The 20108-nt window shown below is 43.6% G+C and overlaps 1 protein-coding gene across 3 annotated transcripts in view; it reads left to right on the top strand.

Annotated features, from left to right (window-relative positions):
• GPC6 (glypican 6) overlaps window positions 1-20108 on the top strand; it is a 754231-nt gene that overhangs the window by 210127 nt on the left and 523996 nt on the right. The window lies entirely within an intron of this gene.

The raw sequence follows: 20108 nt of genomic DNA, 5'->3' as shown, positions 1-20108 counted from the left end.
ATGTGTTTTCTTTTTTTCCAATTGAGGCCATTAGGGGTTTTTTTGTTTTCTTGTGGGGGTCAATGTGTTTTATTGTTTTCTTTTGGGGTCAGTGTGTTTTTTTCCCTGTTGAGGCCAATGTGTTTTTTTAAGTGAGGACTAATGTATTTTATTGTTTTCTGTGGGGGCCAATGTGTGTGTTTTTTCCTGTGAGGGTCAGTGTGTTTACTTTTTTCTTGTGCAATGTTTTTTGTCAGCGCATGCATCTGAGTTGCATTGCACATATGTCCCAATGGTGTTCGAGATTCAGTACAGATTCGGATGCACACACCAAGAAGTGTATTAGAAATGTGTTCCTAGGTGGTTACAGGGGGCTGGGTAATCAGACGCAGATGTAGCATAGTATGTGTGTTGTGATGTTTAATCTCTGTCACAGCTCTACCACATAATCATGATAGAGCAACTCATTTCAAGGGCTAAATGTAATAGACTGCGAGTCTGTGCCGCTGCAGGAATACATGCGAGTATACCCGGTATTCTTAAAAGAGCAAGTATGTTACAGGCTAAACCAAGCTGGTTTAGCCTTTAACATGCTTGCTGCTTTAAAAATACGGGCATACTCGCATGTATTCCCACAACGGTGCCAGCTCGCAGTCTATTACATTTAGCCCTTGAAATTAGTTGCTTTATCAAGATTATGTGGTAGTGCTGTGGCAGAACAAAGATACTGTAACTTTATATATTTGTTGTATAATAAATTGTAATTACACTATATCAGGGGAGGACAATAAGCGGCCCCCTAGCTATTGCAGAACTACACATACCAGCATGCCCTGCAAGGTTTGCTATTTGACCCTGCTACAACTGTTGCATGGCACGCTGGGATGTGTAGTTGATCAGCAGCTGAAGGGCTGCATATTGCCCACTCCTTCACTATACAAAGTGATTTAACCAGATATCTTAAGAGATATAACACCAGCAACTCCAGAACTTTTATGTAGAGAAACTATAGGTTTGGTTTTGCTTGGTTATGTTCGGATCTCAAAATTGGCATCATATTGGCTATCCGGCACTCACGTGTTTTATATATATATATATATATATATATATATATATTCTAAAAACCTGCTGCTTAATGCTTAGACTGCATATTAGCCTGCTGGTTAATGGAACTTTACTATTGAATAGAATAGAATGAAAATAATTTATTTCCAGAAAAAACAACATTAAATTGTTACCATGAATTTGTGACTGTAATCTATAATCACCAGGGCGTTTATTCAACCTTACAATTAAGCCTGAATGCTGTAACTAGCTCTTTGTTCTTTCTCAAAGATGTAGGTTTATTGAAATACAGAATCTAGTGAATTTTGTGCAATGCTTGAGAGCAGAATGATCATCACAATATAACCATTATAGGCTGTTTATTTCTCTGTAAACGAAATGCACATAAAAGTAATAATTATATTTAGTTTACCACAATTCTTACCTTGCTTATTATATACTGTATGTTGGATAGTTTCTTGCTAAAATCTATAGGTTTCACTTTTCAATTTATCATCAAAAAAGAGAAGTCAGTCAGCAGATACGGTAGAAATTTTGCAAAACTGTTTCTTAAACCCTTTAGTTGTGTATATTATATTTTTAAAATTCAATAGAATTTTTTAGACTTTAGAATTACAAAATATTTTGAGTAAATTTGTGTAAAAGAGAGCAAGGACCCCCATATTCAAAGCGCTTTATAATCTTGGTTTCCACGCATTATAGCACATTTGCACATGGGACCCAATTTACAGGGGTACTCAATATGGGTGCGATAAGTCCGTTTTTGCGTTAATATCGGAGGTATGACGTCATTATCGCAGGTTTGACTTTTACACTGTATTCAATATCAAAGACTTATCGCATTTTTGAAAAGTCGAAGTTAAAAAACGGGGATAAGTTTTCACCATTGAATAGGTATCGAAAAAAAGTGCAGAATTGGGGTTTAGGGGTGCAGGCTTAAAAAGAATAGCCTGCACCCTTCAGAATGACCCCTTGAAATGATCTGTGTCAAATAAATAAATAAATAAATCAGGACACCCCAAAAAAAGCACTTTGAATATGGGGGCCAAAAAAAAAAATGTCGGGGAACAAAGTTAAAAAATAGCGAACTTGACTCTGGGGGGGTCCCCAAGTATGCCCCAGGTGTTTTTTTCATTGCAGCTCCTTGCGCAAGTGGGTGTTTCACGATTTTTTCAAGTCTGTTTAGCAACTTTAAAATATGCTGACCCCCATTTCCAAGTACCCCAAATTTGCTGGGCATAGTTATTTTTCCCCAAAAAAAATTCTAAATGCTGTTCTGCACCACTTTCTTCAAAGTCGCATTTATGCACTTGCCGCGGCTATTAGAAAGCCCGACTTCCTTCAGGAGTTAAAAATGGGGGTACACATAGTGATCCCCCATGTCTAGACATCATTAGGGGGGTTCCTAGAATATTTCCCGAAAATTCCCGTTTTTGTTAACCTGTTAAAAAAATGTGTAAAAAGTAGAAAAAAAATGACATAAGGTCCCCCCCCCCCAAAAGCCAAACCAGCCCCACGCTTGCCAGCCAGTGGTGGTTTCTAAAAATACGGGGAACAAAATGTGTAGGTTTCCACCGTATTTTAGAAACCAACACCAGGCTGCAGGGACTAGTGCTGGTTTTAAATATAGGGGGCAAAAACGACGTGGGGTACCCCCTATATTTAAGACCAGCACCAGACCCAACCGACCGGGGTGCAATGCCACAGCCCGGAGACCCAATCACCGGGGCTCCAGGTCCAAAGCATTACACCCCAAGTCGGTCAGCGCAAGCCGGTGATCTCGGGGGAGTCGGGGACCCCCCAAAAAAGGGTCCCCCCTCTCCCGAGCACCACAGGCTTACGCTGAAGCCTGGGGCTCTTCCCCATACCCCTTGCTTGGTGGGTATGGGGGTAATAGGGGGGCCAAATAATGTAAAACTATTGTACTTTACAGTGGAACTACAAGTGCCAGCATGCCTGCCATTTTGCACTTGTGGAACTACAAGTGCCAGCAGACATGCGGCAGCTGTAATTTCACTGTAAAATAAATAGTTAAAAAAGACAAAACACACACACCGTGCCCAGTATAAGTTTATTACATACACCTACCCATTCACACATACTTACCTATACCAGAAGTTTCTGTCCCCTTGTCCAGTAGAGATCCATGGTAGCTGGCCCAGCAAGAAAGATTTCATACTCACCTACATCCAGCGCTGGTCTCCGCAGTAATCCATGGGTGTTTTAAAACAAAAAAAGTGTTACCCGATCCACGCTACAAGCTATGTGTATGTGTGTTGTCACACATACACATAGCTCCCGAATGGCCGCTGCCGGGACTTCATGGGGCATTGCAGTCCCATCAGCCAATCAGCGGCAGCGCTCACTGTAGCGCGGCCACTGATAGGCTCCGGCAACTGACAGTTCCCACGTGGGTGAGTCAGCCCACGTGGGAACTGTCAGTTGCCGAAGCCAATCAGCTGGCACTCCACAGTGAGCGCTGCCGCTGATTGGCTGATGGGACTGCAATGCCCCGGCAGTGAAGTTAACGTTTCATATTGAATACCCCTGTTAGAGTTGTACATTAATAGCACTTCTGCTGCGTCTCTGGATGTTTATTCTAAATGTTTTTCCTTCTTCATTACATTTGAAATAGGTGGACAATAGATAAAATAAGCATATTATTTTTAAACAAAAATTATTTTAATTTAATAAAATATACACGATTATTACTATTTTCATACTGTAGCCAGAGAGAACACATTTGTGGCTTCCTATTGGCTGCAACAGAGAGTAATCAGATAGACTGAGTATCTGACATTAAGGGGCATATTCAATTAGGTGCAACAATAGCAAAAATCCTGCACCTGCGGAAGAAGGCTTTTTTCTCCCAGCCCCAGGACACGAACACAATTTCCTAAAAATTCATATTGTTAGGAAAAATGGTCAGCAAATTGCACTGGGACCCCTTCGGCAAACCCCCTAAATGACTACTGTAATTAAGCAATTTGAAGTTTCCAATTAGCTTAATTAGTCAGTAATTTCTCAACTTCTGAAGCGGTGTCTTCTCCTTCCAGCATCAGGATCCGGTCTCTGCAGCAGCAAGTATGTTGTGTGAGTGTGTGTAAGTATGTGTGAGTGTTTGCAATGTGTGTGAGTGTTTAGTATGTGTGAGTGTATGTAAGTTGTGTGAGTGTCTGTGTGAGCCCCCCACCCTGTATGTGTAAGCCCCCTGGAGGCAACAGTAGGGAGAACTACATCTTCCAGCAGCCACCTCCCCAGTGCAAGGATGGAGGGGAGATGACTAGGAGCCGTGAAGACCACCGGAGACCACCGGGACAGTAAGTATTTTTTTTTTCCTCATTTGTTTCAAATTGGATACTTTGGGTATCGAGAGCATGCATACCCGCAGTAATCCAAAATTGGGTGTGAGGTCATCAAAGTTTCTTGTGATTAAAACCATGTGAACAATTGAATATGCCCCTAATACTCTGATATGGATTTGTGAATTTTTGAAGACATGTATATACATTAATTATCTTCAATTAAATATTTTTTTGCAGTTGGTTTTTTAGGTCTCATGTAATTAGTTTTAAGATTTTATATAATAAATGTGTCTATTACGGGTAATTACATCTTGTTGACCTCATATTTATGGCGCATGATTTTTTTTCTTTTTTAGTTCAATTGGATGTTTGCTGACACCAAGAAATCTTTTGGAGACTAATACCTTTATTGTTCTCAAAAATAATATGGAATAGATTTTCAACAAATCATCTCTAATTTGTGCTGTGAAACTGATGGCAGAGGGGTTTCAGTGTAAATAATGCTGGGCAGACAACCATGAAATTGAGAGAATTTCTGAAGCCTGTGGGAAAGCTAAAGCGTCCAACCCGATATGATGGGACTCTCAGTTTAGCAACTTGTCTTCAAATTGTGAAGACATGAAAGCAATCACAAACAACTATCAAAGTAGCTACTTAAAAATGATCACACATGAAAGAAACTGCCATAATATCCATAACACTTGACAAACCTTTTTATTTTTTTAATGCTAATATTATTTTGGAAATTCTTTTGTTGGATTGGAATCTTTTTTTCTGACAGTACCACCAGACTTTGGTTTATATTGACTTCAGCTAAGCTTTTTATTATAGACAAACCTAGACATTCAAAAGCTGAGCCTGCAAAAAAACCTCATCTCAATAGAGATCTCCATCCCCCTGTCTCAGTCCTATACTTTGGGCCAAATGTAATAGGTAGTCTGTTTTGGTAAATTGCGAGTTTGGTGCTAAACTCGCAATATTTCACAACTCTCCAATGTAATAGGGTGTCTGTTCACTAAAACTCGCATTTTTCAGAGTTACTAAAACTCTCCATTCTCCAACTCGCATCCAGATGTTTTCACATTGAAAACAATCAACTCGCCCAATGTAATAGAGTGTCTGTTTCAGACTCGCAAAAAACAGATTACCAAAAGTCACTAGCGAATACATCCTGAGCAGGTTAGATTAATTCTGAAACATGCACATATCCATGAGATATGTACATGTTTCTGTGTGTACTTATGTTAAATGTTTTTAAATAAAAAAAAATGACGTGCACCCCCTCCCCAAAAGCATAACCATCCCTGTGCTTTATAAAGCCTGTTCTGGTTCTAAAAATACAGCGGCCAAAATGCGTAGGGGGCCCCTGTATATTAAGAACCAGCACAGGGCATTGTTGAGCTGGTCCTGGTTCTGGAAAATCAGGGGACAAAACGAGTAGGGGTCCCCTGAAAATTCCAGAACCAGCACCGAACTCTTTCTAGCGGGGGGATAATGCCACAGCCAGGGAAAACCTTTCACCGGTTTCCCCGGCCAAAGCATTATCCCTGACCGCTAGTCAGTCCAGGCCAAGGATCCCTGGGGAGTTGGGTACCCCCCACAATAAAGGGGTACCCCTCTCCAGGACACCCCAGGCCTAGACTGGTAGCCCGGGGCTATCCCCGGCACCCTAGGGCGGTGGATGCCGGGTTGATAGTGTGAAGTGTAAAAATAAAGTTTGCATATTGTCTTTAGTTGTAGAACCACAAGTACCAGCAAGCCTTCCCTGCATGCTGGTATTTGGAGAACCACAAATACCAGCATGCGGAGCATTACGGGCCCGCTGGCACTTGTAGTTCCACAACTAAAGAAATACGTAAATAAACAAACATACACCGTGAATGTAAAATTTTATTAAAACATACATGCACACTCACACTCACACTCACACATACTCACCTACTATCCGAAGTAATCCATAGGGGTGTACCTGAAAAAAAAAATCCATACTCAGCTCTCCTATGCGTAGATCATGTCCACTGGCAATCCAGGGGTTAAAATAAAAAACCGCAAAAAACCCGATCCATGCCAGACTGACCAAAGGTATGTGTGTACACATACCTTTGCTCCGCGTAAATGACCGGGGCACACGTGTGCCCCGTCAGTGAAGGGGCCGCCAGCCAATCAGGGATCATCTTGTTCAGAGCAGCTCCCTGATTAGCTGAATGCGGCCAGCCTGTGTGTCCCATAGACTTCTATGGTGAGAAATCCCCATTGAAGTCTATGGTGGGAACCGCTACATCCTAGCCGCAAGATTAATTGAGGTTAATCTTGTGGTTACATCAATGATTCAATGTTGCAACATTGTATCATTGATGTAACCACAAGATTAACCTCAATTAATCTTGCTGTTACGATGTAGCGGTTCCCACCATAGACTTCAATGGGGATTTCTCACCATAGAAGTCTATGGGACATACAGGCTGGCCGCATTCAGCTAATCAGGGAGCTGCTCCGATGGAGATGCTCCCTGAGTGGCTGGCGGCCCCTTCACTGACGGGGCACACGTGTGCTCCGGTCATTTACGCAGAGCAAAGGTATGTGTAAACACATACCTTTGGTCAGTCCGACATGGATCGGGTTTTTTGCGTTATTTTATTTTAACCCCTGGATTGCCAGTGGATGTGATCTACGCATAGGAGAGGTGAGTATGGATTTTTTTTTTCAGGTACACCCCTATGGATTACTTTGGATACTAGGTGAGTATGTGTGAGTGTGAGTGTGCATGTATGTTTTAATAAAATTTTACATTCACGGTGTATGTTTGTTTATTTACGTATTTCTTTAGTTGTGGAACTACAAGTGCCAGCGGGCCCGTAATGCCCCGCATGCTGATATTTGTGGTTCTCCAAATACCAGCATGCACGGAAGGCTTGCTGGTACTTGTGGTTCTACAACTAAAGACAATATGCAAACTTTATTTTTACACTTTACACTATCAGCCCGGCACCCACCGCCCTAGGGTGCCAGAGATAGCCCCGGGCTATCAGTTTAGGCCTGGGGTGCCCTGGAGAGGGGTACCCCTTTATTGGGGGGGTACCCAACTCCCCAGGGATCCCCGGCCTGGACTGACTAGCGGTCAGGGATAATGCTTTGGCCGGGGAAACCGGTGAAAGGTTTTCCCTGGCTGTGGCATTATCCCCCCGCTAGAAAGAGTTCGGTGCTGGTTCTGCAATTTTCAGGGGACCCCTACTCGTTTTGTCCCCTGATTTTCCAGAACCAGGACCAGCTCAACAAAACCCTGTGCTTGTTCTTACTATACAGGGGCCCCCTACGCATTTTGGCCCCTGTATTTTTAGAACCAGAACAGGCTTTATAAAGCCCGGGGCTGGTTATGCTTTTGGGGAGGGGTGCACGTTTTTTTTTTTAAAACACACACAGAAGCCATCACGGATCTCACTGATCTGTGATGGCTTCTCTAAAACTCGCACCTTTTAATGCTACTCGCATTAAAAGGTGTCAGTTTACATAGTCTTAAACTCGCCTAAACTCGCAAATGCAGTAGTCTCGAGCTGAAAAGTTCGCAGGCTATTGAATTTGCGAGTTTCAGTACAAACTCGCACTTTTTAAAAGTGCAAGAAAGTGCGAGTTTGTACTGTTACTAAAACAGACTACCTATTACATTTGGCCCTTTGTGTTTTTTTAGCAATGTTTCAAGTACAAGTAATTTTTCTATCCTGAGTCGCTAAACTTAAGCTAGACTTAAACTGCCCAGACATGCAGCAAGTGAGACAATTCATGTGCTGTTTTGAGGGCTGACTTAGCTCCACTTTGCTGCAGCTGCAAAATGATCGAAATTAACCAGATGTTAAATGAGACTGTCTGAAAACATGGTTGGCCTATTGCTAGAAATTAGTTCACATGTCTGTCTCATTCATCTGTAATAGTTATACTAGTCTCATGTTTGAATCTCTGAGTAAGCAGATACATATACAGTCACCCATGTGTGGAAAACCATAATGCGTCGGGATGCCGACGGGCTAAATGCCAACCGTCGGCATCCCGGCTGTCTAATCCCGGCAGGGGTCTAATGACAGGCATCGAAGTCCTGATGCCTGTCATTATATCTATGCCAGGAGCCCGGCGCCCGGCATCCCGATCGAAGGTAAGCCGTGCGCCGAACGCGGACAGCCGCGGAGGGAGGAGGGTTAGGTTAGGGGCTCCCGGGAGGGACTTAGGGTTAGGCAACCCCATGGGAGGGTTAGGGTTAGGATAGAGGAAGGTGGGGTTAGGGTTAGGCACCCCCAGGGGGAGGTTAGGGTTAGGCACCCCCAGGGAGGGTTAGGTTTAAGCAGCGGGGAAGAGGGGGGTTAGTTTTAGGCACTTAGAGGGGGGTTGGGGTTAGACACTCCTAAAGGAGGATTAGAGTTAGGGGGGCTAGGTTAGTTAGTACTTACCTTTAGCTTAGTCAGGATTTTCACTGGTGCCGGTCTCCCGGCGTCGGGATTTGAACTGCCAGACATGCGTCCGACAGTAAATCATACCGATCCCATGGAAAACTGCAAGGATACTTTTACAAAGAATGCAATTACCATATTTTATTATGAAGTAATTTACACCGTAAGTATTGTAATAGAAAGTATATGGAAGTTGTAGATGGACAGTATACTCTGGGCCGGATTTAGAGGTGCACGATATAGTATGTCGATGCCACACACAAGTGGCTGATGTTTTCAGTCTGTGCATGTGTCCCAGTAGACTGCGCATGGATCTCGATTATTACCACCAAAAGTAGCAGAGCAAATGTGGGTGCAGAGAGAGGAATTTTCAGTAGGCATTCCTGGGTGGTAACAGATGGGGGTTAAGCCAGATATGGGTGTGTCATGATCAGTGACTACAGCTTCTGCCACAGTCGTACTGATCTCAGTGTTCATGATCAGAGAGGGGCTCACAGCGTGTAGGTTTTTTTTTTGTTTTTTTTAAAGGGGGTGTGGCTATGCCTCACATGATTAGGTCACGCTACTAAGTAAGTAATGGGGTCTGGGCCTGCTGTCTATGGCCCTGCATCTTAATACACAAAGTGGCGGCTTAGCACCACAGCCAGTGGATATCTTTGTTTAGATCCCATTTGCATAAAGACCAGTCCCACTGCGGCAATAAAACTCCGTCATGGCGGTAATAGCATGCACCTCTGAATCAGGCCCTGTATAGCCAAAGTTTCTGACCTATGTTTTCTTACACTTCAGGGAAATTGTATTAGATTGGGAAGACAGATTCCATTAGGCTCAGTTTCAAGTAAGAACTTCCCTGAAGTGAAAGGAGAATTAGGTAGATCTTCCATTCATTAGGTCAATTTCAGGTCTTCTGTTGTTCCTGTCAGACAGCAGCCTGATTAGCAGTTCAGCTGTGAGGTGCATGGAAATATAGTTTTAAACCAATGTCAATTGGCCTATGGAAGCTCAAGAGGAGATAAAGTTTATTGTTGCCCCAAATTTGAATTAAACCTGAGGAAGAGGACCAGGACATAAATTGGCTAGAATGACATTTGTTAATTACTAAGGGTTGCATTTTTAATTTTTAAAATAGATGTATACAGGAGAGGGTTTGTTTGACCTCTTATGCATGGATGCAGGGAATTTCCATAGGGATGATAGTTAATCACACCTTTACAATTAGTATTATATTATATATGAGCTCAATCAACCACCAACATGTTCTTGGTTGGCATATAATGCTCTACCCCAAAACTCCAAGGGGTTGTCATAACCACAAAGGGACTGGGTTGGGTGTCCCTGCCACTGGGCTGTAGATAAGTTTATTATCTAAGCCTAGTACCAATATAACTGAAATTAGATCTTACAGGGATATGGCTCTCTCTCACTTCAGCAGCTGGACAGTGTACAGAAAGATGGTAAGATAACAGATCAGGGGGATTTTCCTGACAATTGCTGATCATGTCTGCACATCTGAGTACAATACAGCATCTGAGCACATCTGAGAACATTACAGAGTTTTCATTTACTACTGATCACCACTCAGTGTTACCAATTACATACGTGGTCACCATTTGTTTAGTACATTTACACTGCAATAAGCAGTAATTAGCCACAATGCATTATAATGTTTTTATTTCCTATATTTAGCAAGAGAATAAAAAAAACTATTACTTTAACACTGCCTTTAAATATAACTAGACAACAGAGAGCAGACTATAATAAACTTGAAATTGTGTCCCTTTACACTAGCTTGTCAGCAGTACTGTTTTATTGTGATACATAAAGTATCCTGCTATTGGAAGATTTAAGAGAACGACAGAAATACAGTACATGCTGATTTAGTGTTCCACTGATAAAACTGCTCACTCAGTGTGATACGTCATTTGTCATGTCTTCTTATCAAGTCATTTCAGCTGTGCCAAAATGAGGTGTCATAATTACTTTAGTTCCTTGTGGCAAAGTTATGTCAATGTCAGTCTTTAAAGTACTATTGTCTTCAACTCACTATATGAAAAAAAAGGCCAATCTAAAGCTGTGCTGTGATAACTAATCTAAAGCTTATAGTTATATGATACAAAATCAATCATGGTGCATGGAACTATAACATTGGATGTAACAATAAAAGTCTTACATGTGTTCATATATAGTGCCATAGTACATGGGGACCACCCTTTATATTTAATTACATGCTGAAATAAACTCCAAATAACTCGCTCATCTGTATCCAGAACATATTGTCTCCACCTCTTGCTTCACCTTTTCCCAGGCATGTGTTAACGTCTCCTCCAGCACTCTACTACACTACATAAAACATTCCTGGGGTTACATTTACTAAGAATCGAGATAGGTCGAGATGACCATCTCAGGTGATTTATTCATTTTTTTCCTGCTTGCAAATTTACTAAAAGCAAAAGTCGGGTGAGTTAGAGGGAGATTTCTCTCATCTCACTCGTAAAACTCAGGTGAGATAGCAATCTTGAATCAAATCACCATTGGGCCAAATCAGAAGTACTTTTCACCTAAAACATACATCTCTGAAATTTACCAAAAATCGGGATGACAAGCTCGGGTGAGACAGGAGCAAACTCTCAACCCCTTTTCAATCTCTCAACCCCCTGAGCAGCGAGATGGTCAGAAACATATCCAAATCATTGTGATTTGTGTGTGTATTTTTCTGTAAATGGTTAAAATAGGGTTACTTTTCCAAAAAAAATTTCATGAGGTCCCCCCCAAAAGACAAACCAGCTCCGGACTTGCCAGCCAGCCCTGGTTCTTAAAATTAAAGGGAAAAAAATGTGTAGGGTTCCATTGTAATTTAAGAGCCAGCACCAGGCAGCAGGGCCAGACCTGGTTTTAAATATAGGGAGAAAAAAAATGTTGTGAGTTTGCCCGTATATTTAAAACCAGCTCTGGGTCCTTTCTAGCGGAGGACTGATGCCACAGCCAGCGGTGCCCTTTCACCAGGCCCCCCAGCCGCAGCATCAGCCCTGACCGCTAGTCAGCCCAGGCCAGGGATCCCTGGGGAGTTGGGGACTCCTCCAATAAAGGGGTCCCCTTCTCCAGGGCACCCCTGGCCTAGGCTGACAGCCCGAGGCTATCCCCGCCACCCCTGGGTGGTGGGTGGCAGGTTGATAGTGTATGTGTAGTGTTAAAAATAGAATTAAGAACATAGTCTTTACAGTAGAACGGCATCAACATGCTGTAGCGTGTTGCCACAGTGTGTCCGGGGCCCTATTTGGATTACTGCAGAGAACATCGTGGGACAAAAGTTGAGTATTGGATCTTTTTTTTACCGGTACTTCCATTGGATATTTTACTTTGAGAAGGGGACGTGAACATCTGGCATCAGGTGAGTATGTGTGAGTGTGTATGGAAGTAATAAATCTTTATTTTCACGGTGTGTGTGTTTTTTTTACACATTTCTTTACAGGTGAACTACATGTACCGGCGGGCCCTTAATACCCCGCATGCTGGTACTTGTGATTCTCCAACACTACACATACACTATCAACCCACCACCCACTGCCCAGGGGTGGTGGGGATAGCCCCAGGCCATCAGCCTAGGCCAGGGTTTCCCTGGAGAGGGGGACCCCTTTATTGGAGGAATCCCCAACTCCCCAGTGATCCCTTGCCTGGGCTGACTAGTGGTCAGGGCTGATGCTGCGGTTGGGGGGCCCGGTGATAGGGCACCCCTGGCTGGGGCATCAGTCCCCCATTAGAAAGGGTCCAGGGCTGGTTTTAAATATACAGGTAATCTCACGCCTTTTTTTTCTCCCTATATTTAAAACCAGCTCTGTCCCTGCTGCCTGGTGCTAGTACTTAAATTACAGTGTTACCCTACACATTTTTTTCCCTGTAATTTTAAGAACCATGGCTGGTTGGCAAGTCCAGGGCTGGTTAGTATTTTGGGGGGACCTCACATAATTTTGTTTTATAAACTAACCCGTTTTTTACAGGTACAACCCAAGCAGCTTACACATATTTCACTGATATGTGCAGGCTGCTTGCTAGGGAGAGTTGTGCAGAAAGAAATCACTGAAATCACGGGTGAGATATAACTCACTCAAGCTTGCATTAAAATCACCCGAGAAACTCGACCTACATCACTATCGGCAAACTCATTTAAAATCGTCTGTTAATAAATTTGAGAGATAAAAAGAGATTAAATCACCCGAGTTCAGGCGAATTACACCAAGATGAATTACTTTGCAAATCGGGACAATCCCGATTCTTAATAAAAATAGTCTTATGTGTAAAGTTTGAGGGTTATTTGAAAGGTTTGGAGACCAGGGGGTAAATTTACTAACTTTTAATTACACAGCACCACTAGAGCTTACACTCTAGGTTTAATAACACTCATCAGTTTCATCAAAAAACAATTAACCTAGCAGTATATTTTTGGGGCTTTTGTGGGTAGCTAGAACCCCTGGATGAAGCCCATGTAAACATGAAGATAAACATACAAACTCCTTGATAGTGCCCTTATTGGGACTGAACAGATGACACCAGCACTGTGAGGCAGCAATCATGATAATTTTACCACCATGCTGCCTATCATTGTTAGGTTCATCCATTTTATCTTATTCTCTTATGCAGAGGTTTCCAAACTTGGCCCTCAAGGCATCCTTTTGGTCCAGGTATTAAGGACAACCATGTTTGGGCACAGGTGACTAAATTAGTACCTCTGTCTTTTGATTTAACCATCTGTGCTCAACCATGGATATCCTTAAAACCTGCACTGTTAGGGTGCCTTGAGGACTGAGTTTGGGAACCTCTACTGTAATAAATCTCTCTACCAGTACCAATAATTATGTTTAATGTATTATTTGTGAGATTCTGTGATTATAAGATTTTAATAAAATAAATAAGATCAAGGGCGTACCTACAGTAGGTGCAGGGGCTGCAGCTGCTACTCGGCTCAGGCCAAAACTGGGGCCCAGCCCTACTGCTGCACCCAGTTATGGCTTTTCTATTCTTACTAGTGTGCTGCTAGATCATAACGTATAAACTGCTAAATAATTTTCATATATGCAAATTATTTTGCAGTTTACCCATTATGATTCTATATAATATAATATTTGCACTATTCCAGCTTAGTTGACATACAATGTTTAAATGAATGGTGATTAACATATAGTATTATAAACTAAATAATATATATTTTGTTAAATGATAAAGTCTCCCTAATCCTAATTATTATGATTATGGTCCATAATCCAATTCTGTCCTTAATGTTTAATTGGTGTCATGGTTCGACCTCTGGCTGTTTCTTTTCCCAGCGTTAATAAGGAGCGATGGAGCTGGCTATACCTCTGACAGCAGATATGCTGCCCTGCAGCAGCACAACACACTCTGAATAGTGTGAGGCAGGGTGTGAACCTGTGGAAAAACTTTGCTATGGGGCCTCTATAGGTTTTACTATGCCCCTTTACTATGCAACTTTGATCATTATACTGACATCCTGGTTATTGCTATTGTTTATCCACAGCATATTTGTTACTAGATATATATAATATTTTATTTGTTTGATGTGTTGGGACATCATACCAAGAATAGTATCCATGCTCTTTTAGCTTGTGTTGATATTCAATGAAATGTAGCACATTATAAGATAGATATCTATTCTTAACTAACTTTCAACTGATACATCTCTTCTATTAGATCGTCGAGTCGCACCCGGCATTATGTTCATGCACCCATCCCAGGAGTGACCTGGCTGAGACCTCATACAGACTGGTGACCTGAACCGATACTATTGCCGGGTCGGTGACATCATTGGCATAACATGTGGTGCCGGTGTTTGGAGATGATCTCATCTTCAAGCGATGGCTCTTCCTATGCAGAGAACGGGACATGGGTTATCGGTTCACACTGCTTCACAAGCATGATTGAACACAGCCCTGCCCCTTCACACTGCACAATAACCCAGGTTGCTGCGCCCTCACATGCAATAACCCGAGTTATTACTGGCAGTGAAAAAGGGGTATAATAGTACTTCTACTGTATTTTAAAAATGTAAATGGGAAAATCATTTAATATCATATGGCATACACTACACTTTGTATCTTGTGTTGTGTTGTGTGCTTCCCAGTACTATGTTGATGCCATCAGAGCCGTAACTAGACTTTTTGGTGCCCTGTGCCAGAAAGAGCATTGGCGTCCCCCTCATTTTTCAAAGGGACATCATGCACCCAAAAAAGGGGAATGGTCTCATGGGGAAGGGCCAGGGAAGAGATAGGGGAGGCCAGGAGATGCTGGGGATGAAATAAGAGGAAGCTACAAGTGAGAATGATAGTAAACAAACATTTTGACAGACCCAAACAACACCCCCTGACCTGTGGTGCCCTGTGCGATGGCACCGGCCGCACTACCCTAGCTACAGCCCTGGACGCCATGACCGAGATTGAACTTGAGTAAAAATGTAGATATCTGATTGTAACCCAGTGACAGTCGTTATTAATTCTTTTTTCACATCCACGAAACATCAAAAATAAAACAAGCAGCACTGTAGGAAATTCCCTACTTGTGTTTAGACAGGGTGCAGAATCATCCGTGATCTTTGCCAATTCTACATGGGATGGAATGTGAATGGCCAAAAATATAAAGGTCATGTTTACATGACATGCCCTATTATGAGAACATTGCATAAATATTAGCAAGCAGTAAATGTAGCAAAGCATAATATAAATCTATTGGAGCACAAAATGTTGGCAGACAACACCAGATCTCATATTTTCTCTCCCTATCCAGTTGATTAACCGTAGGGAACAGCTGATAATTGACAGATTTTTATTTTAAATTTCATGGTATTCCCCAATGTAATCATGACAAACTACCTGTCAGTTTTCATTTATATGATGGGATGAAAAACAATAAATGTCTCCATGTTTTGCTTTGCTTCAGTAACTGTTTTAATACGTATAAATTCATCCTAAAGCTGTAACTGTCTATACATATTTTTACTGTAAATGGAAAAGTGTCATTGTGCTGTTGTTGATTTGTTTTAAAATTATATACATTTTATTTATTGGTGAATTCAAGTATATATAATTTTTAGCAAGTTTCTTTTAGAGATGAGCGGTTTGGTTTTCCTAAAAAAGGAGTTCACCTGAACTTAGGGTTTCCGAGTCAAATAGAGTCTCTGCTTGGATCACTCTTGGTGTTCTGAGTAGAGTAGAACTGGGTCCCGATTGGGTCTTCCCATAAGCTTACCATTCGGATTTTAAAAACAAATTTCCGTTTTGGATTGTATGTAAACCGGTCCAAACGACAGGATTTTAGCTGTTTTTATAAATTTTAAAGGAATCCGAAACCAAAAATGATTCCGAACCAAAACACTTGAGGCATTCTTGCCTACTCTCCCAGAACAGCAGGAAGGCTCCTAAAAATCAGGTGGCACTCCAAGAAGAGAAGGCAAGTCTCCCGGCTGCCCGCCACCCGCCCGCACCCCCCCATTGGGTGGTTTTGCCAAAATCAATTTCTAAAACCAAAATATTTGAAGGTGTTTTTGCCAAAACCTAAACACAGGGCTCCATGCATATCCCTAGTTTCCTTGCATATAATGATATATGATCAGTTCAAGGATCTACAATTATTGCACTTAATGCTATTCCAATTTTTTTATCCATTATTAGCATACAAATATTTTTCATTACAGTCTGATTTATACAAATATATTTTTCTTAATTTTAAGTATGTTCCAAGAAATCTCAGGAAGGTTCATTTATTAAGTGAAAAATGACAATTTTGCAATTCAAATGGCCTTATCTGATGCGATATTCCTAAATTTGTGCCACATGCTAATTTTTTTTCCAAGGGGGAAACACCAAAATGCTGGCTCCTCCTCAGTGACTAGGAGCTGGGTACTGGACTGTGAGTTAGTGTGCAGTGCCCAGCTCCCGATCATTGAGGGGGAGCAAGCAGTGCGGGGAGAGTCTCTGGAGGCAGCCCAGCATCTCCAGGAGTGCTGGACATGCCCCCAGGGTGATAAAACAGGGGTGTACCACGAGGCCATGCCAATTCCACACAAGGCTACTCCCAGTGTTTAAAGTGGTTCTAGAGAAGTGATGGAACTCACAGCCCTTCTCAAAGGGATAGCCGAAAAAGGTGTGTGGTCTCAAAAGAAAGGGGCGTGGTTACACAATAGTATTTCCAATTCAAATTACGCCACACAGTAGCACAATCTTGATTCACATTACACCACATAGAAGTGTCCCTTATTCATGTATGACACACAGCAGTGCCCTTTTTACACAATGCCCACATTTGTGCCCCTTATACACAATGCCCACAGTAGTAGTGTCAGTTATACAATGCCCACAGCAGTAGTGTCCCTTACACATAATGCCCACTGTAGTGGTGCTCCTTATGCAATGCCCACTGTAGTGGAGCCCCTTATGCAGTGTCCACAGTAGTAGTAGTGCCCCTTATGCAGTGCCCACAGTGGTAGTGCCCCTTATGCAGTGCCCACAGTAGTGGTAGTGCCCTTTATGCAGTGCCCCCCTAATGCAAGCCCCGCAGGAGTGGTGCTCCTTATGCAGTGCCCCCTTTGGAATGCCCCCATTAGTAAACCCCCTGTAATAGTGCCCAAAATAGTAGTGCCCCTTATGCAGTACCCTCAGCAGTGGTGCCCCTTATGCAGTGCACCCAGTAGTGGTAGTGCCCCTGCAGTGCCCACAGTGGTAGTGCCCCTTATGCAGAGCCCACAGTAGTGGTAGTACCCCTTATGCAATGCTCCCAGTAGTGGTAGTGCCCCTTATGCAGAGCCCACAGTAGTGGTGCCCCTTATGCAGAGCCCCCCTACTGCAGTGCCCCTAGGAGTGGTACCGCTTATGCAGCGCTCCCTATGCAGTGCCCCTTTAGTAACCCTCCTGTAGTAGTGCCCCCAATAGTAGTGCCCCTAGAACTAATGCCCCCTGTAGTAGTGCCCCCAACAGTAGTGCCTCCTGAGTAATGCCCAAATAGTAATTCCCCCAGTAGTAGTACTTCCAGTAGTAATGCCCCTAATAGTAATGCCACTGAGTAATGCCCCCAATAGTAGTGCCCCCTGAGTAATGCCCCTGAGTAATGCCCCCAGTAGTAGTGCCCCCTGAGTACTGCCCCAATAGTAATGCCCCCAGTAGTAGTGCCCCTTGAGTAATGCCCCCAGTAGTAGTGCCCCTGAGTAATGTCCCCTTAACAATGCCCCCAGTATTAGTGCCCCCTGAGTAGTGCCCCAGTAGTAATGCCCCTATAGTAAAGCCACTTAAACCAATAAAAAAACCTAATACTTACCTTAAGCCAAGCTCCCGGGTCCAATGCCATCTGGTCCGCTTGCCTGCTCATCTGAACTATGAGAGAGACGTCATGACGTTTCTCCCATAGTCCACTGCAGAAGCCAGAGCTCAGGAGTGAGCTCCAGCTTCCGGCTGCAGCTGGCGCTGCGGGGAGGGAGCCAGGCGCCCGCTGGTAACAAAATCTCAGCAGGCACCCAGCAAATGGAGCCTCCCTGCGGTGCCAGTCTGAGGTGGGTCAGAGGAGGCGGAACTGATTCCGTCTCCAAATAGAAGTGACGGAATGCAGTTCCGCCCTGTTCCGGCCCACTTTAACCCCTTGCCACTACCCCTTTTCAGATGTGCATGCAGGAGGTCTGTTTGGCACAATGGGTGTCAACGACGCCAGTGACGCCACTGGTGGTTACATTTGCAAATTTTATTAGTTTATCGCTGAAGTGGAAACATTCTATCTTAGGGTCTGATTCAGGGATGTACACAACGCTGATATTTATGATGATGTTTTTATTACAGTTGGATGATGTTTTTATTACTACACATGCCTTTAAGTCACAGAGTACATGTGCCACGGTGCCTCTATGATGACGTTCACAGAGAGTATTTATACGTAGAGTAATTGACAGTTTTGGACTGTTTGTGGGTAGTAACAGAGGGGTGGTTAGAAAAACGTAATCATTAAATATTGGTGTTTCGGATCCAGCAACTGCTTCTTTGAACGCAGCTTCACTAGTGCTGGCATCTTAGTTACGTTGTCCATTCTGTGTAGTCACTAAATTACTCAGATGGCCGATGTACAACTGATCTCTGGGCCTGATTCAGAGCTGAACGCTCTGACCAGAGCGCTCGCTCTGAATCAGGGCCCTCCTACCATTTTTTGGAGCGGCCTCATGGACGCTCGCATATCTGTGGGTTACCACCCACAGCTATAGTGAGCGTCCATGATGATGGTCGCGATGGTCTTTACCATCGTGACCATCGGGCTTGCGACAGAGACCCTGCGGTAGGGTCTCGCTGCCGCAAGCCCTGGAGTGATTTTGGCTCTATCAGAGCCAAAATCACTCCCACTGACATCACTAGTGATGTCAGTGGGGCCGGCTTGAGACGGTAGGCGTTCCCATGGGAATGCCTCCGTCTGGCAGGCACGCCCCCGGCACGCCCACCAAAGGGGGCGTGCTGTCAATCAACATCGACAGCACGCCCCCTTTGGTGCGAGACCCAGAGTGATGGAGAGCCCGTCGCTCGCCGGGTCTCGCGCATGCGCATGACGGAGCTCCCTCCATCGTGCGCATGCGCAGTGGGGGAACATCGACCCGCTTGCGAGCATACTGCCGCTCACGAGCGGGTCTGAATGACCCCCTCTGTCCGATGCTGCACCATTTTACACAGATTTTGCAACTTTCTAAGCAAAGTCGCAGGTGGGCTTTTTAATAATGTACATCTATCGGCGGCTGCAACATTTGCATATTTTTCACATAGCTGCTGCAGAAATAGTCGCAGTTGCTATAGGATTAGAGGGGATGCAGTCATGTCACAATCCCAACAGTGTAATCCCTGCAAGGGATCTAACATAGGCGTCGAAATACCGAGGCCTATGTTAATCCCAATGCCGGGACCCCAACTGGACCGATCGTCCAACGTCGGGGGTAAGTATCCACGTAGCTGGGGATAGGGGGGTTAGGTTTAGGCACCCCTGGAGAGAGGTTAGGGTTAGGCACTAGGGGTGGGGGAGGTTAGGGTTAGGTACTTTACTAAAGTTAGGGGGGGAGTGGGGAGGGTTAGGTACTTTACTTACCTCCGTCGGGATCTGCGCTGTACGGCAGTCATTCAAACCGACTCTGATTAGAGTACATCGCTGAATCAGGCCCATAGTTTTGTGGACCAGATTATTTAAATGATCTGACTGTGTTAAAGAGAGAGGGCCTCATTCAGAGGCGGTCGGAGGATGCAAGCGGTCGCTCAGAAACTGGGCGGCCGCTTGCATCCTGACCGCCCGCCTCTGTTTCGGTCGTTAG

Source organism: Taudactylus pleione, unplaced genomic scaffold (genome assembly GCF_031769625.1).
Source record: "Taudactylus pleione unplaced genomic scaffold, aTauple2 ptg000041l, whole genome shotgun sequence".
Classification (NCBI taxonomy): domain Eukaryota; kingdom Metazoa; phylum Chordata; class Amphibia; order Anura; family Myobatrachidae; genus Taudactylus; species Taudactylus pleione.
Note: the sequence above shows the minus strand (reverse complement) of the source record. Positions and strands in the feature narration are given on the sequence as shown.